The sequence below is a fragment of the Neopsephotus bourkii genome, unplaced genomic scaffold, assembly GCF_033783945.1.
Source record: "Neopsephotus bourkii isolate Nb327-2 ecotype Australia unplaced genomic scaffold, CSIRO-AGI_Nbou_v1 NB_882, whole genome shotgun sequence".
Classification (NCBI taxonomy): domain Eukaryota; kingdom Metazoa; phylum Chordata; class Aves; order Psittaciformes; family Psittacidae; genus Neopsephotus; species Neopsephotus bourkii.
In genome coordinates, this window is record NW_026901376.1 from 3,485,603 (window position 1) to 3,508,638 (window position 23,036).

The following is a 23,036-nucleotide window of genomic DNA, read 5'->3' on the forward strand; positions in this document are numbered from 1 at the left end:
TCTTAGACATGTCTCAAGATATATTTTTTCCTGTTTATTCAATTTCAGAAAACATATATACTTCACTTAGAATAAATCTATCTTGGAAAAATCCATAAAACTAAAAGAATTTCATTGTTTTGCCAATATTTCAAAAGAGTAAACAGTGTGACTTATACTGCTGTGAGTCATCTACCTCAGTATTGATTTCAAGGAACATCATGCAATATGTGATTAAAGATTATTAGTTATTCTTAAAGGATTAATTAAATTTTATAGACCTCAACAGATTTTTCAGGGAAGATACGTCTTCTCAGATCAAATATTCCCACTAACAAATGACAAAAACTGTTAACAACATATTTCTGAACACGTTTTAAGCTTTGAAGCCAATACCACAGGAGTTTCTGACTATGAGAAACAAGAATACTCAGAAGTGGCAATATCAAATCAGAAAATACTTTCTCGATACTATATTTCTTAATAAGCAATTATCAATTATTTAGGGTTAAAAGCTATCTACAGGACTGATTCTCAGCCCATGCCATAATGTATTCTTTTACTACAAATACAGAATTAAAGACAATAATGTTTACAAAAGGACTAAGGATGGACAGAATGGAAAAGAGTGGACAATAGCAGAGCAGTACATTCTGCTTGGTAAACTGGAGTTGAATTGCCCTTCCAAACTGCCAAATACAAGGCTTGTAGTGTCAAAATTAAACACTGTAATCCACGACTCTTAAAAGGACTTACAAAATTGTCAACAGTAAATATCTGAATACAAGCTACCAATTCACAAGTTGAACCAATAGCTGAAATTTATGGTCTGTGGTTTTGTAAAGAAGCATATTAGATGGTCATTATTCTAAATGTTACCACTTGTAAAATCTGTAAGTAACAGGTGCTACAGAAATCATTTGTGCTGAGTTTTCTTCATGTAATCTAATACTGTATTACATCAATCATAATGCTGCTGCTGCCATTATTGACAGCTCTGTAAATTGGAGTTCGTTCTTTAATGTTTTTGCAATTCTAACTTTGATACCTGGAGCATCGCAAGAAAAAAAAATCTATAGCAGAGAGCTACAGGCTTGTCAGATTTCCCACATTTGATTTAAAACAAAGCTGCAATGGGTTTGATCAATGATGCACTGTGCTGATTCTAGACACAATTATTAACATCACTAGCATTTATATAAAACAAACTTTCACAATTTTTCCAAGTAAAATTACAAACCTGTAATAACAGACAGTTGCAGAAGCCAAGTCAATGTCAGCTTACTTCACTGTAGTTTATGGCTACTCAGAGCTCATATATCACTTCTTTGTAAATGCTCTGTTGGCCTTGATGCAGTGTGGCTTATCACAGGATAGAAATAAAAACCTTTTTAATTATCACAATGAGAGGCAGAAGTAAAGAAAAACAATGATATTCCTTAAACTCTCCCTAATTAATTTTTACAGGGTTTTTTCCCCAGTAAAGTACAACATAAAAGCTAACTATAACTATCAGTATTATTTCTTTTTAAGAATACCAAAAAAATGAAATGTTGCAGAATTTGTATCAGACTGAAGAAAGGATGTAGGGCTATTTTCTGACACACTTATAAATAGAAACACAGATTAAAAAGATCAAGCTCTGCAATTTGCTATTGTAAAACAGAGATGGATTGAAGAATTAGAGAAAAAAAAAAAAGAAAACCTTTTTGAACCCTGAAGGTTGTGGCTTGAAAGCATCTTTCTTGTTACATTTTATAGTATAGCAGATATTTGGAACAATGATACAAAGCAAGTCTGATCTTTTTCCTGGACACAGGATCCAATGTCCAGTGCTAGTGTTTAAAACAAAGATCAGAGTATTCTCATCACCATAGGAGAAGGTTAAAGGCCTTTATATGCCTCCAATGGCATGTCCATTTCTTCTGATTCCTTTAACCAAGCTCTGCCAGAAATAATATATAACATAAGCTCACTTATGATGGGTAAACATTAGTCTTTTAATGTGCCAGGTATTCTCAAAGCATTTTCCCAGGCACGTCACCTCTACCCAAATCCACCTTACTTTTCTCCGGTGCTGTATGTTTCCCAGGATGAAAGGCAAACCGACTATTTTCTGTACAATGTACAAAACTGTTCACTTATGAGCACTGCCAAAGGTTATAAAAGAAAATCTTCATTAAGTAGAAAACCAAACAGACTGTTCAGTTCTTTTCTCTGTATCTGCATTTTAATGGTTAATTGTGTTAAGAGCTGATTTCTAAATAGTAGGATTATTGCTGTCTTGTGATGAACAAGGATGGTGCGAGGCACAGTGGATGGGAGAGAATACTGTCAGTAGGGCTTAGTATACTCTGTAGAGCTTGGGAACATGAGTAATAATTGAGTAATGCTTCCTTAGTAACGCTTTCTTAGACAACAGTAAAAAGCATATCCCAACACCTAGAATCACTGAAGTTTTGCAGCATGTTTCACACACCCACTTCTACTGAAGGATATGTAAGTAATACTTCTGCTAAGTTCCAAAAATAAATAGCTTTAATTCTGAGTTTACAGCAAAAGATTTTACAAAGAGTACCACAGCACACTTCATACTGATATCAAGAGCAAATATTTAAATCCCATCGAATTCCAGAAAATACTGAAGCATTTCTTTCATTTGAGTAACTTAAATGAACATATAAAAGGCATGTAGAAAGCATAACAGAGGAGATTCTTATATGGTTTCCTGAGAAAGGAAACTACCTTCAACTCAAAAATAAAAACTAAATTCCAGAACAGGTATAATTACAGCTGGAAAATGACAGTTTAACCTCAAAGCGAAGCCATTTCCAATCTGTAAACAGAAAATTTATCCTATCCAATTGCAAAGCACTAAAGACAATAAGCAATACAAAGCTTAAAAAGGCAAAATGATCACAAGAACCATTTGTCTCACGCAGAAAGCAGCAATTTTTAAACTAGATAAAAAACAACAGGGTGAGGTTTTATTAGAACAAGTATGTTGAACACTAACTCCTAGCAACAAAATCATAGAGCAGCATCCTGTAACACTTTTATTTTTGCCAGGATCAGTTGGGATTTTCATGCAGCTTTGTACTGCTACCCTTACTTTCACTTAGTAAACTGAAACACAGAAAATGAGGTGAAAAGCCAAACCACTCAGGACAGCCAGGACTAGTGACCTCTGGTTTAGTTTAGTAACCAAACCCTTAATTATGCTGCCTTTCAACATCTCCTACAAAGCAGTAACAAAGGGCTTTAAGAGGCGTCTGATTTTCTGTCTCTCTGAACAAAGTTCATTAACAATAGCTTTTATTCTTACAAGTATGAACATCTGATAATAGGCTTAAAGTACAAAGTATCGCACAAAACTACTATATTTTTATTGCATGTTGGTAACCAGTGGTAACATTCCTTCTTTACATATTACTTTTTCTTCTTGTGTTTTCATTTCTTCATTATGACAATGTACCATATTTCTAGAAAGCACTGATTCTCATAGTAAAAACAGTACCATAAAATAAACCTAATAAAAAGTCTCTGGCAGCTGAATGAAAACTGAGGTTTAAGACCTACACAGGAATTATTATGGAACAATTTTATTCCTAAAACCAATAACCCTAAGAATACTTTTTTCATTCCAAAATCTTGTAATTAGATTATGTTCAGTTGATGACTGATTGATAGGGAAACTGAAACCCATGAAAACATTAATCTCATGAACTAAAAAAAAGGAAGAGAAAACTATATGCATTAATCTTATGAAGAGATTCTAAATTACACATTTTATTATACTATGGAGATTTATTTTCCCATTATCTCATACACCCACATAAGATAAAGCTAGTGTAAATCTGTCTTTCTCCATGCAGGGAATTTCTTAATGCTGTATTAGAGATGATTATTCTATCCTCACATTTCATAACAACCAGAAGCACTCTCGTTTAATATTAAGACAGATGTTTCGACTGAGAATGACTATGGATATGTGCCGAAATTAAAAATGAAAAACCTATGTGAATAAATATTGAAATGTACATTAATCATAGAATCATAGAATAGTTAGGGTTGGAAAGGACCTTAAGATCATCCAGTTCCAATCCCCCTGCCATGGGCAGGGATGCCTCACACTAGACTATGTTGCCCAAGACTCTCTTCAGCCTGGACTTGCACACTGCCAGAGATGGAGCATTTACCACTTCTCTGGGCAACCTGTTTCAATGCCTCACCACCCTCACAGTAAAGACCTTCTTCCTCATATCTAACCTGAACTTCCACTGTTTTAAGTTAGAACCCGTTCCCCCTTGTCCTATCACTACAGTCCCTGATGAAGAGTCCCTCTTCAGCATCTTTGTAGGCCCGCTACAGAAAATATATGGACCCTGTCAGAGATCAATATGATCAGACAAAAGCCATTTATTACAAAGCCTTAACTCCTTATATACTATTTCTTACTTGCATTTAACAGTAATTTGGATTATTATGATTGAATACATGTCTTGAAGAGCCTTAGTGACTAACATATAATTGGTTAAGCACAGGTGTGAGAACTTGACCTTGAAAGCTTGCCAACAGCCCACAGTTCTCCTAACTCAGTGAATTCCAGTTTCTTCTTATCTTGCTTGCTTAAGCTTCCTCAGGCCTCTCATGGCCTTGCTGTATCTTTCAGGATTATTCAGAGTTTATGTACCAATTATCCATTCTCCTGTGAGAAGACTGTCTCCACATAGGCCCCCTTCAGACAGTGGAAGGCTGATATGAGGTCACCACACAGCTTCTCTTCTCCAGGCTGAACAGGCTTATTCTAAGGGTGATCTTCCACCACCAAGTAAGATGCTTGGCCAAGATTCCCTCTAAACCTTTACAGCAGCTGAAGACATTTCATTTTCATGAAACTTTTACAAATTACAAAACAATGCTTTCTTCTTCTGTTAAGAGTACGTAGGGCAGGACCATCACATCTGCGCCAATTTACACTCACATAAACAACAGAAGAACAGGCTGATTGCATCTAAATTTAGGCACAGTTTTTAACAATGCAAATGGTACAAGCAGAAATTTTTGTAAATATGTCAAATTTGTGTTTCATACATTTTCCTATCATCCCACAATATGACATACATCATCAATTCAGCTGTAACAGGTTTCTGACTGAAAAGCTATCTGCCATCCATTCATGTGGTAACTACTTGCTCAAAGTATTCACAAAATTTCAGCTGTTCATGATCTTCCCTGGAAAAGAAGTGGTGCCTCGGGCAGGTACAATCAAGACTTTGGGGTGATTATAGTTTAAATTCATATTGCAACTTAGAAATCTAATGGGTAAACCAGTTTAACCATTAGGAGATAATATGAAGAGCTCCTAAATTATTGCTATTGGAAATAGTTGTAGGAATATCACAGTAAAATGCCAATATTCATAATTTCAAACATCCTAGATATCTTTCAATAGCACTAATAGGACATTCTTTGTTTTGTAACACTTGTTAAATTTGCAAATTGCATAGTAACTGAACTGCTAATGGAAAGGTACCACAACATGGTTATACGTGTCATTTCGTAAATGCACATTACAGGTGCTTATATGAACCAACATTTTCATGCAAGACAGCAGAGTTTAATGAATTGCAAAACTGTGTACTTGAAGCAGCAGTAACAAACCTTAGAGAATACTCTCATCTTGATGCTTGAGAAGGTTTGCATACAAAACAGTACTCCTCAAATGAAAACATAAAGCTCTGGCTTCTCAAGTAAAAATTCTAATTCACAGACTGAATTTTGCATTGAAGCTGAGATGCACCCTGCACAGCTGGGAAAAGACAGGCACATTTCCTCTTCTATCTACTAATTCCACAGTCATCTCACAGTGCCATTAAGGACAGCTTTAGGGGTGCTCTATGTTATGCCAGACCCCCAGGTCGTTCAAGCAGTTTACCTGTGCCCATCAATCTCTAGCCAAATGCTTTTCAGTACCTCCCCAACCAAGTAATCTCCTGTTCTAGTTCTATGTCTCCCTAGGATAGTCTTCCATAGGGAATCCCTAACCATCTGGTTAGCTCAGCTTTCAACTAGCTTTGATCCAACAAAGTGGATGAAAGCAGGAAGAAAAAAAAAAAAAAAAAAGAAAAAGAAATAGATACGCCTCTCAGTACTTTGCATAAATTGAACCAGATTCTGAGCCTCGTTCTGTTAATGTAAATCCAGAAGAACTTCCCCAAGGACAAGAGATACAGGTCAGGGAACATTATTTTGCTGTTCTGTCCAATATTAAGCACAGATATTTTTTTAAGCAAACAGAGAAAATACCACCACTGTGCAAAACCCATTCAGCTCCTATAAATCAGTGCAACTTCACTGAAGTCAAATGAGTTATGAAAATTTACATCATCCCCAGATTTTATGCAGTATGCAATGAACAGTGTTCTGTTTGCTCCCTTGTGGCTCAGCTCAGTCTCTATATGAACACAATGGGATTTTTTTTCTCCAAAATGAGTAGCAACACATTTTCTCCTGAGTCACATATTCTTAGCTTCCACACACTGCACATTACCAAGACGACTAAAAAAGGTTTTAAAAAGTAATTAGATGTTTTTTCAATAAGACACATCAATTACATGATTTTCTTATACAACTTGAAAACTCACCTCATTTTATTGCCATTTATTGTTCCAGAATGACAAAGAAGCAATCTGTTGTAGAAAACATATTTTAGGATAACACAGTACTGAGTAATATGAAAACAGAAACTCCAAGACAGAACAGCACCTCTGAAGATGCCACCCAAAATGATGTGGTATGACTGATTTTAGCCAGGAATTATAAGGAGCAAGTTACTAAAAAAGTTAGGAAGACCAAATAGTCTAAAGTAACTAACTGTAATCTTAGAATGAAAGATGTTTTTACATTCATTTTATAGATTGAAATTTGCGAATATTTGTATTTTAGAAGATAAAGCAGACTAAGATCTCCTAAATTAAAAACAGGACACACTACATCATGGAGTCCTGAAGCTGGAAGCCTATTTTTCAAAGAAAGTAAAGGTCATATCTGTGTATAAAAAAAATAAAAATCAGACTATTATGTTTCCACAGGGAAATTTACATTGATATTTTCAAAGCAATGCGTAATTTACACATTTCAGGAAAAAGTATACAGTTTCACAAGACCAGACACTTCTGTGCATATTATTGCATTGTTTCATGGAAAAAAAAAACCAACAAACAAACAAACAACTTCTAAGCAAAGAAAGGCACCTATTCAATTTCAGATAATGTGTACATATTGTCTTGAAAAGTATTACTGAGTTGCAAAGCCAAGTATGCATAAGTTAGAAATCATCAAAATTAGATGCTTGTGCTTAATCAATCTAGCAAATCCTTGTGTATATAGTAAAACAATGGCTTGTTCCCTTGTTTTTCACATGATCTCTTCTTTTAGTGCACAAAAGAGCCATTCCTCTTTGTTAGGCTTGTTGCAACAATATTAAGAGTATCCTTTTAACACAGAAAATATTTAATTCTTAAAGACTTACTTCTGCTGCACTGAAGCCCTTAACCAAATGTCAGTGGGATCATGATTAGTCATAGTAAATCCTGCTTGAAAGTCTGCAGATCTTCGTGGCTTACTAACACTGCTTACAAAAGCAGAGTAGTCAGTGAGGAGGGAAAATTGTACCTTATTTCTAGTAAAGTCATCTGCAAGCCCATTAATACACACTACACGAGCCAGTGATAGCTAAAAAGCCTCAGTAGACCTGAAGACTGAGAGACAAGCTAAAAAAACATGAAGTTATCAGCTCCACTAGATAGGTAAAAATGATACATTAGATTTTCAACTAACTCTAACCAGCAATGATTTCATCAGAAAGTATAAAATATAAATGCAGTTTCTGTTAATGCCATAGCAGGAACCAGCACTGTCTAGAGGAAACAGACTTTGTGAAGTTAAGATTTATAATGGCAGTTCTAGGAATTCATCAAGAAGCAGGATACCATTCACAGAAATAAACTGAACAGTTTCGTGTATAGTCAAGAAGTACAAGAAAAATAATGTATTTTTCCCCTTTTCCCCCCTTTTTAATAACTTAAATCTGAGTCAGAACTTTACTTAATGCAGAGTTAAAGCCTTTCCTCTAATTTTGCTTTTGGTACAATTTAAATAAACAGATTATGAGAAATATTGCAGCAGGCAGCATCACACTCTTTAAATGCAGAGCATTAGGAATTCCAGTGTAGAAAATTTGGGCCAAACTACCTTCATTTGTATTGGTAAAATATACAATAACTCAATTCATTTCAAAAAACAACACTGGAATCACAGTGGTATCAACTAAAAAAGGAAAAAATGGGCTCAATGTGGTTAACAGTGTGATGCTGCCAGAAGCAAACAATAAAACTGGAACTTCACAGGAGAAGTTTTCTCAGAATACTTACCACATTCTGGTTGGAAACTATAGTGGGTGAGTCTGTTTTCTTCAGGAAACTAGGAACAGCTGGAAGCAAAGCAGGCAGTACCACACTTGACTAGAGAACTGGCCCAGACCTCTGAATTCATTGGGTTTCCTTCCAGCTGTATCATTAGCTCTCCAGGTGACCTTGAATAAATTGCTTCTTTTCTCTCAGTCTCAATCTTTTCATCTGCAAATGGGTACAACAATCCATTGTAAAGCCCCTTTTTAAATCCACAGACAGAAAGCCCTGTTAATAGTTATCCTTTCTCACCACTAATAACAAGTGTTCGTAAGGGAATGGAGTCTGCAAGGTCACCTAAGCAATATTTTCATGCACTTGATGTATAAGTTTCTTAATGTGTTTCTGACCTACAATCATGTGTGCTACTTTAAAAGTTACATAACCACAATTTATGGTAGTTAATGATAAAGGAACACTAATATGGTTCTGTAAAACCATACGCAACATATCTCAGTGTCCCCTGGTACATATGGGTCTCTGTATTTCATTGCAAAATAAGCAATAAAACCCCATTAAATAGCTAAAACAGAATGACAGTTATCAAATAAACCATCTACATAAATATCTAGAATATATACCACAACCACAAGAGCATTTCTTTTTACCTCTTCCAACATAAAATGGTCAAATACATATCATTTTAACTAACAAGCAATAAATTTTGCTAAAATTACCAGAACATATTCATGGATTTGAAAATCTACATTAAAATGGCAAATTGCAGGGAAAAAAAAAACAAAAACAAAACAGAAAGTATGAAGTACAGAACCTAACTATAAATATGGATGTTTAAATACAATATACAAATACTGGAGATGGAGAGCAGTGCACTTCTGTGTTTTTCATGCAGTCTCTAGGCAGGCTGGATTCAGAGAGGGGAATGTAAGTAAGTACTGGCTGTGTGGTGGCTGCACACCAGTTCTGCTCATGTACGTGTAACCTGTGGTTAGGAAATCAAGCTGGGGCTCCCTTGAATTTTCCATACTAGTAGAGTTGAGCATGTGAGCGTCATCCTATGTAATGCTCACCGCCATCTTCATCTTTTGAAAATCAAGCCTACGATACCATTTAAAATGCATTTATTCTTAATATTGATATTTCTCACCACTTTTAATTATTCTGAGAAAGAAATGGATGAAGAAGAAATATCCTCTAAAGTGCCCAAAGCTGTAAAATGATTCTGCATGATGTCTTACACTGCACTGACAATAAACGGAAACAAGAGATACTACCCCCAAAAACCCAACACACGAAGAAGACAGCCCAGCAGGCTGTAGCAACAGAAGTGTTTAAAGCTGTTACACATCTCATGAGATGCTTAAAATCTGAAAAGAAGAACATTTCCCCTTTCATCAGCATAGGCAGGTAAAAAAAAATCCACTCTTTAATGATCTGGCAGTTGGTGCAAAGTAATTATCAACCCGTGAGATTAGGAGATAGAGTAAAAAAAAAAACAGATTACTGTCCAATACCCAATTTTCAGTGCTTTGTTTCAAAAACTATAATGTAATGGTATTTTCAATTTCAAAACTAAAAATGCATCTCATTAGACCTAAAGTAAACAAGACTTTACCAATATACCCATTCTGAACTTTGGGGAAGTCTTGATTCTGCTTTCAGCCACTCTAGTTACTTCATTTGTTCTACATTTCTTCAGAACTAGAGTCTACATCATTAATTTCAGTTCTGTGTTTATGATTTTGAATCCCACATAGCATATCTTCATGAAAAGAGAGACCTAAAAAATCTTCAAGCTTGCTGCAATTGCTTATGACCCAGGAAATCGGCTTTGTAACTCACAATAAGAACCAAAAAGAATACTAGGTTTTGTAGAAATAGAGAGGACGTAAGGTCAGAAACAGCCCATTAGGATTTGGAAGAGATAATGGGATCATTTTCTTGGGTGAACTGATACTGTTGAGCATCTTCTATCAGCACTATGTATGCTGTGCTCTTTTTTGCTTGGAAGTCCAACTATAGAGGATGCTGATGATTTGTAAAGTCTAGGCAGAAAGTTACAGACTGTTTCTGGCACAGAAGCACTGAATGCGGAACACTCTCTGACCCACATTTCTTCATTTTTCTCTTTCCAGCACAAAGCCCATTTCCTCCCCAGAATTTTGTATGAAATGGATTTGGAGTGGAGGCTAAAGTCGTGATAGCTGATGGCAGTTAACTCATCTTACTGCACTTGTTAAAAATAGGGTTGAAGTATATCTGTTCTCACAACTAACAGTTGTCAATCTGACATAACACATTTTATGATTAGTCCTCACAAATTTGCGCAAAACTTCATTTTTAATGTGTACACAATCAAGAGTGACTTTAATGTCTTCTTGAAAAGGATGAAAAGTTTAATTATTTCTAAAAAACAATATGAAGTAATTTTATTAGCTTTTAAAAGTGCTTTCAAAAAGGGTGTTAACAGCTGATCTATTTTATTCCTCCCACATTCATCTGTTTGTCTTCATCATTACACTTGAAGGAAAAGCTGTTCCACTGTTTTAACTTGTGGGCTGGGGTTTTTTTAGACTGACTAGCGTTGTCACAGCCAGCTTCCCTGTAAATCACTCCATGAGGCTCCACACCTTGCATGAGTTTTACTTCTTCTGCTACTGCTATCTGTAAAGTCTGCATCAGAACAATGACTCTGCTTGTATCATTTAAACTGTTGTACCATATGTCAGTGATGTGGTTCCAAAATACATTTTAAGCTTTGCATTCTAGATAAATACTCTCACATGTGTTTATTCACAGCAGTAGCAGCTTCAAGATTTACTGTTATGTTGGGCACCTAGAAGTCCCAGTGATCCATACGTATTTCCCACTTACTTGATGCGAAATTTGCTGTCACATCTACCACCCATCCGCAGGTAAGCTGAGAAGTTTTAAAACATCCATTTCCACATGCTTCCTTCTGCTGTGTGGGATTGCCTCCATGAGGAAGTATTATTAGCCTTCTATTAGGCAAAAGAAAACAAAGGATTCAGGAGAGCAACTTTGCCTGGAAATGGAAGCAATTAAATTGTATGGCAAAGCCCACAGCAGCCATTCATTTATGAGAGTATCTTTTCAGTGATCCATTGCCTGAATCAAGTTAAAGTAAAAAAATCAGATTTCAGGATGTTTTACAAGTACACTAGTGTTGCTATGAAGAGCATCATACGTGAAGTGAAGGTTTTACTGTGTTACTTCATTTCATTCAATTCTGCTTTTGAAATAAGAAATGTTGCCTACATGGACTTTTATCACAAATATGGCAGTGATTTTACCACCTCTAAGCATTAAAGAAGCTGTTTTCTAAGTAGGATGGAAGGCACTGTCAGGAATTAATAATCTGGATTCTCTTCCCTGCTCTAACACAAAAACTGTGCTATAGTCAAGTCATATGATTCTCTCTGCCTTAGTTTTCAAGCTGTGAAAGAAACAGGAAGCTTCTGCACTTACTACATAGTACTACAGTAAATACTATCTACTATGTAAGTATCTACAACCAGCCACATTCATTCTAGAAAAAATTCCCAGGTGGATTTCTATTGCTCTTCCTGCAGGACATAGAAATTTTTTTATTAAGAAACAGCAGTTGCTGTCCCCCTTCAATGCTCCTTATAGTGGAAAGTACATTAGCTACTTGAGAGCTCCAGAAATAAAATCATGTTCTCCTCAATTTGTATTTCTTCTCTGCCCTTCTTAAAGGGGAAAATAAACCACCTTACAACTAAGTTAGTTGAAGCCATTGCAGCAGAAACAAAAATTCTCTTTTCAGCACTATACTTACAAACATATACAAGTTCCCTTTTCTTTTTCCTTTAGCCTGAGGGTTCCAATATGTAGAAACCTGCTGCCCAAAATGAAACTTACACATTTAATAAGAATTCAAGGCTGTCTGAAGAGAACTGGATCTTTTATTAACTACATAAGTCTGAAACTCAGTTAGACACTGTTCAGAGTTCTGTAAATGTAAGTCTATATTTCACCATGGACATGTTCAGTGACTTAATAGCAATATAAACAGGGTAATTCCCAAGGAACATGGCATCTTTTTCTCAGCACAGTCATATCCACCCCACTTACTAGGTATGTTACTATGCTTTATTGCTTACAACTTTCTAGTGGGTTTTGGGAGTGTGGGGTTTTTTTACAGGAAAAGAAACTCACAAAGAATAAGCAGCATGTGAATAGCAAAGTTATTGCTCATGTTTTCATACAACGTCCAAAATTACAATTACTATGTAGACAGCATTGGTACAACACATTGTTTTGGTTATGAATACAGCTCCATTTCTGTGCTACCTAAAAAAAACAAACTGAAAGAGCCTGCAGGGGGAAAGAAATTCCTTCCCTGCCTACATTGCAGTGCTAGAATAGCTCCGTAACAAGGTATCATGTGCATGCTGTAACTTACTGCAGCAGCCCCATCTTCATTGAAAAAAATACAAAAAAAATCACAAATATAAAAGAGAAACTTCCTAAGCCTCATGCTTCAGATAACTGCTGCCATTGCCAAAAGTTTTATAGCTACAAATGTTGAGCAATTCTAAAACTTAAAAACCCCTCACAAAGTTCACCTCAGAAACTCATGGAAAACCTCATTTTTTTAATCTAGACACACTGAATTGGCGATACTGCCCTACAGAAAAACTCTGAATTTGCAAAAGATGCAACACCCTGACCCACAGTCACAGAGGCTGTGAATGTGGAGGACTGAGCATGTGGAAGCAATGCATTGGAAAGATAAACATGCAACCACCGGCACAAGCACTCTATCAGGCTCTTGATACTTCCACAGCCTCCTTGAACTTCTTGATCCTCACTAGCCAGCCTCATAGATCCACTAGCAATTTTAAACTACAATGCCAATGCGAAGAGGCAGCACCTCCCAGTCCCAAGTACCCATTTCCATGCCTGTGCCTTTAATCTCTCCTCGAGTTGACACAAATACCTGTAGCAGTAAAATGCAGTCCGTGATAGATTATGGCTGATGAGCTGAGCCTGCTCCTCTTGAGCACCTGAACATCATACCCTTTCATTGAGGAGAAGGTGCGACTGCACAGCAGAACAGAAGCTAACGCAGATCTGTAGCCTTCGGTAGTAACACTGGTTTAATTTGCACAGAGTTAGAACTGGACACCAGAGTTTGCATGTAAAGGAACTGAGTGCAAGACTGCTTTATTTCTGCAGATTCTAAAAATAAAAAGCATTATGAACCCCATGCACAAATAAAAAGGGCACAAACATGGACCACACAACATGGAAAACTTCTGTGGGTCATGAGATGCACAATGTTGAAGGACAAAGACTGTAGAAACTGTAAGAACATATGCTTCTGAGTATGTGTAAATAACTGCAAAATGCAGACTGCCCTAAATAGTGATATGAAAAGATTTCAATTAAAGACAGAATGGATTTACTGCTTCCATATTTTTACATCAGTCATGGAAGCCAATGTATAAGGGCTGAAACTGTAAAACATTTTAATGCTTCTGAAAACAGATAAGAGGAAACCTTTGTTTCCCAGATAGTATTAAAATATATAAGCAGGCTATATTAATCATCTATGTTGTAAAGCAAGCTGATCATGTATTATTTGAGAGCTAATGACAGATTTAGCTGTATTGGTGAAACAATGTACAAAAGCAAAGAATTACATCAAAATTATGTGAAAAGGCAACCAATGTCATTTCAGATGGCATCAAATCCTTTCTTTAAAACTGTTCCAAATTTTTTCAAATATAAAAAGATAACCAAAAATAGAGACTGATTTTAGTCATTATAAGGCTCTGGAACCATAGCCAAAATTAACTGCAGTGACTAAGCACACTTCCCCTGCCAGCAATGCAAAAAAAAACCTAAATTGGGACATCCTTTATCCACAATGATTTGACAATAGTTATTATTAACACAGAACTCAAGTGATCGATGTCCTCTCTCTAAAACACAGAATTTTTCATATTAACAGGTGATAAGTATTTGACAAGGTAAGTAATCTCACTGGAGCCCAAGCATAAATGGATACCGAAGGGGAATATTTCAGTCTGAATGAGAAGTGCAAGGACGACATGAAGACAGCAGAAGTCCTCTCATAGGCTTTTACACTGTAGGCAGGGACTGATAAAGCAACAGAGAAAATGCCAATTATATCATAATCATCAACAAATACAATAAAACTTCTTCAGTGGCAGCAAACCAACAGGCTGTGTGATTTAAGGGGTCTTGGTTAAAGGACTGGGAATTTTGGAATGCATTGTGTTAACAGAATTACATGAACATACAGGAACTAGATGATCTTAAGATCCATTCCAACCAAACCATTCTATGATTCTATGATTCTGTGACTTACTCTTAAGACTTTGAAAAACACGTGTCATGTCTACAGAGCAGCCTGAATCAGATACCGATCCTGAAAAGTGTTTTCCTGAATTTAAATCCAACCTCTGCAACTTCTGATATAAACCAGGCCAAAATGCTCAGCTTTTATATAAGATTACAAAATTAAATTCAACATGCAGCTCCATCTCAGCATTGTTACTAATCTGTCTGGTGAAATTCAGCTTTTAAAATTAAAATATAAATAGCCTCAAACAATTTTTAAATCTCATGTTTTATCTTAAGCCAATCCTATGGGTGTTTGGGAGGCTGGTCTCGCTTCAGAATGCCTGAGACTGCCAGTACTATACTTGGACCTTGCCTTAGTGCTTTGATGATAAACATTACCAGCATAAGCACTATGCATTATCCAGCAATATTGCATCAGATGGAAAAACTGAGCTGGCAGTTAATTCTATGCTTAGTGCCAAAAAAGAGTTGTAGCTCCTGTCCTAGATATTGCAAATGTAAGACTGTAATTTCTCTTCAAGCAAATATCTATGAATGTTTCGAAATTTCTTTCTGACTGTATGATTTTGCATGTTTTTTTTTTTAATGGTCATTATTTCTTTCATTGTAGGAGCACCAAAATCTCTTCCTCCCTTTTGGAGCTGTTGTTTTTGCAAGATTATGTTTAAAAGTACTGTTGTAATTTCTATTAATTGTCTCTGCTCCCTTATGTTATCTGTTGATGAATCCGGTCAGCAGCACAGCTTCTTCCCATTCTACATACAAATGGGAAACATCTTCTATCCCTGGAGTTTGGGATTTGAAGGATCAAACGAAAGAAACTACTTTTTCAGATTACTCAGATTTTCATCAGCAGTATGAAATAAAGAGACTTTTTGATACAAATATCTTCAAAGACCTGACGACAGCCAAAATATTTTTTTTCTACACTGTACATTTGAAATGTTAATTCACAAAGTAATGATCTTTTAACTTCCTTTGTCATGGCTTTTTTTTCCCCTGCTTTGTCACTGTGATACGAGCTCTGCTTTATTTCTATAGACATTTGATATTAGTAGATTAAATATGATAAATATTAAGGACTGTAGAAAAAGATAGGCAGTAATATCAAATCTCCATACTTTGCACTTTTTAGGTTTACCATGAATTATTTTCACATAAATAAAGTGGTAGGTAAGGAAACCTAGAAGGGATCTGTATCAGAAAGCCAACTGTATGCTGTGCTGAAAAGAAGCATGGCCCACAGGCTGAGCATGGCAATTCCCCCTGTACTCCACTCTCCACCCCACCTGGAGTACTGCATCCAGCTCTGAGGGCCATAACATAAGAAGGATGTGGACCTGTTGGAGCAAGTCCAGAGGAGACCACAAAGATGCTCCAAGGGCTGGAGCACCTCTGCTATGGAGACAAGCTGAGAGAACTGGGCTTGTTCCTAGAGCCTTCTCTTCTCCAGGCTGGAGACCTTAGAGCAGCTTCCAGTGCCTAAAGGGGGCCTACAAGAAAGATGGGAACAGACTTCCTAGTAGGGCCTGTTACAACAGGATAAAAGGTAATGGTTTTAAACTAAAAGAGGAGAGATTTAGACTAGATACAAGGAATGTTTTTTATGATGAGCTGGTGAAACACTCGCACAGGTTGCCCAGGGAGGTGGCAGATGCCCCATCCTTGGAAACATACAGGGTTGGGTTGGATGGGGCTCTGAGCAACCTGATCTGGTTGAATATGTTCCTGCTCGTGGCAGGGAGACTGGAGGAGATGACCTTTAAAGGTCCCTTCCAACCCAAACTATTCTATGATTCTACAACTGCAAACAAGAAATCAAAGGGAATAACAGAAGTCTGATTTTATTTTATTTTTTAAACAAAATTGTATCATTTCATTATTTATGTTTGCTGTAGTAATTTTCCAATTCTGAGATTTTTGCTCCTTTTTAAGGATATTTTTAAAAGCTGGAAAGAGCCAAATGCAAAATAACCATATACAAAATGTCTATGTGTATATAAAACCGAAATTTCCTTTGGAAACCTGCAGAACATAATAATCCACTCAAGTGTATGTTTTGGTTCAGTTAAAAACACTTTCCTCATATAAATACGCAATATTGCAAGCAGCAGTAGTCATCATAAGTGAGTAAGCTCAAGGCTAAATACTATCTAAATCTCTTTATACAGTGGGTTTTTTAAAGAAAATATCAGTCCACAGATAAGATTTAAAATCAGATGTGCCTTTGCTGTCCAGAGGAGCTACACTATATCCTCAGAGATAACTAAAAAAAAGACTTAGGGTCAAATTTGTGACTATTTAGTTGTAAGCAGTCTTACTGCAGACATTTGCTAGAAGCCACAATACACAGATTAGATTAGATTTTTTATTATAACACACAGGTCTCTGAATCTTGCAGGTGATATCCTCTGCTTACCAGCTGCAGCAGAGTTTCCAGTGGTTTCAGGAAAGCAGCAGAATTAAACAAGGCTGAAAATGCTGATTTTCATTAGCTGGGCTGAAATTTCCCCTTCTTGATTTCAGTTTATAGCTGTTATTTTTAAGCATGGAGAGATATGAATTCAACCACCTTTTCATTATGGAAAGTGAAAAATGATGCTTACAGTATTACCACGTACTTGTAAGGCTACACCCTGCTCATGCAGCTTGACATTTTGGAACTTGCACATCTTTACGGAAATAGCCTCCCCAGGCTTGGTGAAATCCAATCCAATACTTAAAAAATATAGGCACTTAAATACCATCAACACCCATGTTTTGAATACCAAAACTCAGGCAGGTTCAGAAGCATTTTAATGCCTATTCCTAGCTAATTACAATTCAGACATTATATATCAAGATGCTACCAGTCTGCCTACATCTCTGCAGAAGCCACATACAGCAGGAGTCCCCTTCATACTGAAACTCAGATAGGAAGGGAAAGATGTTGGTTGCACCCCCAGATCCCTGGATTATTTGTGCTTCCTGACCAGTGAATTCCCTGCCCACAGGGCTCCCAAATAAATAAATTGCAGAATCAAGTGTTTTGAGTCATACTTTCCTTCTGGACTTATGTTACACTGTGGGCCAGCTTCAGCAGACTGAGTACAACCCTCTGGCTGCCTACAGCCTGTGGTGGCAACATCCTGCATCTGCATCTAAATTTTGCTGATTTGGGAGCTGTGAAGCAGCCCATTACTGTAGTTAGTCTACATAATAGAAAACCATAAATATAACTTTCAGACCAGACCTATTTTGCCTGGTTCAATGATTACAACAATCTGGGCATTTAAAGCTTTTACCAGTGAGGGGATATATTTTTCTGTTTAGCTTTGGAAGTCTACAGACTGAAAGGTCTAATGTTGCTCCTCACACTCAGCTGAGCTAAGCCTATGTCTGAAAGGAGAGACGTCCCTGAATTTCACTAGTTTGGGGTGAGAACAGTGCGGTTTGGAAAATCCCCTTTTCAGGGGAAAAAAGACTTTACACTATTGTCTGAACCTTTACTTCTATCTACAAGCCAGACACCAGCTCACCATGCTGCCCACTGTGAATGGGACTGCAGTGTTTGTGCCATGCCAGTCAAATCTGGCACACTTTAGAGAAGCACTATCATCAATGATCAATAATCAAGATGTGCAAGAATACAGCTCATAGCATTTTAAAGCATTTATGCCCTTATTACACTTTTTACTATAATCTTTACTTAATCAAAACATTGTTTCTCAAATAATCCAATAAAATATCATGCACTTTTCTTAGGGACTAATTTAGAGCTGTGCACGATAAAGTGATTTATACTTTAATTCCCATGCACTCATCTAAATCGAATTTAATCTGACATCTTATTACCAAGTCCTATTACATTCTCCTGGAGCTTTCAGTAATCTTTTCTAATATTGCCTAATTAAAATAAATTTATGATATAACCATGTACTGACATCCTGCTTGTCACCATTACTCAAGGCAGATTCATAGTAATGCATCATTTGGTGTACAAAACCCCAAAGAACCCCAATGTTTGACTTCTTTCTAACCCCTCCCAGGCAGAGATCTTGCTCTTTATGTTTCCTACCTCTTTGTGCATTTTGCAAAAAACTTAAATAAGTCAAAGGTGAAACTTAAATAAGGCAAAGGTAAAACTTTCCCCTTGCCTTATTTGCTCGTCTTTTTACTAATTTTGTATGAGTTACTTTAGCACAAACCTATATTACCGCTCTCAGTTCTCTTATTCTATGTTTCATTAAATCTTCCAAGAATTTGTAGCAGTTGAAAAGACATCATTTAACTTTATAGAAGCTATGCAGGTTTGTCCTTTGAATTACTTTATATGATATCACTCATAAATACATATATCATAGAATTTTGTTACATTTTATGATCTTCTCAACTGCTTTTCTGGCTCTGAACAACAATTCTTCATATTCTTCTAAGACAAACTGTTATCTTTTAAAAGGATGAGTACAAACCTGAGTACCTGTCTATCTCTGGTACAGACACAGCTGGTAAGAGGAACTTACGGTCTTGCTGTAACAGTTACTCTGAAAAGTTCTGCAAGATTTCCACCAAAACTTCCACTAGATATTTACCATGATGCACATTTGAAGCCTCATGTCTTCACTTTTTATCTCATTTCTCTTTTCTCAGCTTTTTTTTTTTTTTAAATGAAACTGCAAATAAACATGGCAAGAGAAAACAGGGTGCCTGCAGCACGGATAAGATTCTTCTGTAACACAGAACAGATGCCTGCACATGCTGGTCAGCTCTGAAAAACACATTTACTTGGCTTTAAACACTACAAAAGCCCATTAGAGGAATGATTCCTCAGAACACAAATATGACAGATGCTGTACTCATTATTCTGAGTAAGTAGAAAGTATAAAAGGGTTCCCTTCTACAAATACAGTACTACAATAAAGGAAAAAGGATAGCCTACAATAGAGGAAAAAGGATGCAATAAAGGACTCAGCCCAAGCATAGCTAGCTTTTAGGAGTGACCTATGTCCTACATGAAAAATAGAGGGAAAATTAAACCTGTCTATACAGCATGCAGGGCAGCAATATGCGAAGAAAAGAGATGCCCAAAGTCAACACTAGAAGCAGTTGTCTAGCAAAAAACATTAGGATATGTAAGGATAGGTGCAATCTCTGTCTAAATAAACAGGCTGCAAAACACTACAACTGCAACCATATTTACAATAGGAACAAGATATTACATGGTATTAACAAATAAACAGGTATAGTGGTTAGAGATACTGAGGTACTTCTCATACTGTCAAAGAACTGACATCATCTCAGTGTTGCTTGTTCTCTTTCAAAAAGAATATTTATATATTTATATTATATAACATCTAAATATATACATAAGTATATATCATATATTACATATATATTACATTAAAAGTATATATAATATATATTTTTATATATATATAAACAAGAGGGGGGGCTACGTACATCCTTCCAAATAAAAGCTGGAAACGCTGCTCATTCCACTTCCAATTTTACAGCTCTAACCCAATGTAGAACACACCCAACCTCAAGTCCTGCCTCAAGGTAAAGTAACTCAAAGCTACAGTTGATATCTCTCATGAGAAAATTACTACGCTCAATTAGAGTATCAGCTGCTCCTATATGTCATGCAAAATAGCTACCTGAGAAGCAACAAGTAACTGGACAAAATATATAATCACTAGTAATAAGGTCTAGATTCAGAGGCTCTCCACTCACAGCTGACTTTCTGAATATTTACAGAGTAAGAATAACTCTGAAGTATTTTTCATAGATTGACCAAAAGAACTGCAACTTCAGGTGTCCTAAAGTTGAAGCCTCAGAAATTTTTAAGATCACGATTTTAGACAGGAGAGCCTACACTATAGCTAAATTTACTCAGCTTAGAATCTTTTTTGGCTCTGACATTACATTCCTGAATAACTGAAATGCATTATCTGTCATTTTATAACACAATCAAAATAAATGTCATTTTTAGACTTCATATCATTTGAAGACGAGAGTTCCTCAGAGCTCGTGGAAGTTGTGACACTTGGCACTGAAAGCCAGCTGGTAAATTGGGGCTCAAACTGCACTTTTTGCCTTCCCTGCTCCCCTCTCTTGAAAACACTCAAGGTCAGTTGCAATGCTTGGTTCTTTTGTAAAGACAACAGGTATCTGTAGAGAAATGTTCCCCGAAGAGCTCTTAAAAATTCATAATAAAGAAAATAACAGTGAACATAATTTGAATATAAATTCAAAGATGTTCAGTTCTGTAAGTTAATCAGACTTAAACATCCATGGGAAACTTACAACAGTTTAAACTCTCAGTTTAAACTCTTTCCAACAATTTATAGCTTCATTTTGCAAACTTTTCCCCAAACTAAACTCCCCTGAATTTACACCACCTAGAAGGCTATTCATACAACAGCTGAACAAACCTTGTGAAGAAGAGGTTTAATATGCTGATGAGAAACAGTACAGAAAAACACAGCAGCAGTTCCTGAAGAAATAAAAGATAATATATTATTATGGAAAGTATGTTCAGATAGATTAAGTGACACTGAAGTCCCAGTGCCTACTCACTTCTGAAAAGCAGAACTCAGGTAAAGCTCTGAGTAGGTAGCCGCCTTGAGTGAACCAGTGGGAGACACAGGTGGGATCAGACCATTTCAGTACAGAATCTTTCAGAAATAAACCATGCAGCAGATATTTACCATGTTATTTTCTTGCACTCACCCTCAAATGCCACCTACACGTTGTAATCTACATCATGCCAATACTTCTTCATGTGTTTATACTTACAAAAATACTTAACTTTATAATAAAGAGACTGAAAACTAAAACTAAGAGATGTAGCCAGGTTACAGCGTATGTGATCTTCTAACCAGGTTTAGGCCTAGGCCCCTTTCTCCCACTTACCTGTCAGAAAATTGGGAATGTGTAAATCAGGGCCACTGACTGAGAGAGTACAACAGGCAAACTCCATACCCTGGAAAAAAATGCCAAGCATAAAAGCTTCCTGAGGAAAGGCTCTGGGTGACCATGGCTAGGAGCTGTAACTTACATCCATCATTGCCAAAGCAGAAAAATCTTGCCTCTAACTTTAGATTTGATTCTCTATAAAGTGGACTTCACCACATGTACAACCACAAAAGTAAGCATTGCAACAAGTAGGTGGGTTCAGCAATTAAGGACCTCTTGTTAGCAAATAACATGAAATAGTATATATATATTATCACAACATATTTTTGTTACTCAATATTTTTCAATGTATAGTCAAAAATACTTACGCATCCCTTAGCTTACACAAATAATATTGCTATTTTACACAAATGTTCAAGTTGAATGGTACTTTTAAACTGTAATTTTGGGTGCCAGAAGGTCTATCCATTTCATTTCTAGAAAAAAAAGGTACTCCTTTCTATTCATAAGAAAGATAATTTATCAATGCATCACTATTTTCTGCATTTCAGATGAGCACTGGCATATCAATTTTCATTTTACATCTGCACATCTCTCTGACCAGAAATGTCAATCAGCATTAGGTTTCTCTGACCTAAAGCCCATAATTCGCATCAAGGTGAGAAAAATATTAGGGAGAGGGACAGACAAAATTACACAAAAGCTACTTAACAGATGAACAAAAGTTACTAGTTTCTTGCATTTTGTGTAGATCTGCTAAACTGACTCGAGCTCTGAAACTGGCATAGCTCAAAAATCCACTCCAAATCTCTGTTATATGGAGACAAGGTCAAGAGGAAATGTGAATCAACAATATACTATAGCTTAATCTATTCTTCATTTTCCTCCCTGAGCCAAAGTATACAAATGATACTCGAGTAAAGGCCAACACTGTTAGATTCAGCACATTTTGTTTACTTTGTACAAAGGGGTTTATGATCACTATAGGAAGGCAACGCTGCCAATAGATCAGCAAAGCTTTGATGATCTATGTTCCCTCTCAGCAAGCAATACACAGAAACAGAGCCAGTATATGCTGAATTCTTACCAGGCCACAAACAGAAAGTTAATTCCAAATGACGAGTTTTTGCATTTAGATACTGTTTCAGTTCTTGTCATTAACAAAAAACTGAATGAAACTCTGAATGTATGTAGTGAAGGAAGTGGGCACCTGCATCACAAAATCTACACCTACACACACTGTCAACGTTTTCCTCCTCTCCATGCCTTTCTCACACACAGTCAGTGCTCAATTCCAGTACAATACAGTTGTTATAGGAATGTCTAAGTAGCTTATACACAACTGCAGTT

The 23,036-nt window shown here is 36.4% G+C and overlaps 1 long non-coding RNA gene across 1 annotated transcript; it reads right to left on the reverse strand.

Annotated features, from left to right (window-relative positions):
- Positions 1–6,911: 6,911 nt before the first annotated feature.
- Positions 6,912–17,455, reverse strand: LOC133214314 (uncharacterized). Its single transcript, XR_009726093.1, has 3 exons — positions 17,209–17,455; positions 8,415–8,618; positions 6,912–7,000 (listed from the first exon to the last, which is right to left on the reverse strand). It is a non-coding gene; the product is annotated as an uncharacterized LOC133214314 (long non-coding RNA).
- Between the last annotated feature and the right edge of the window lie 5,581 nt (positions 17,456–23,036).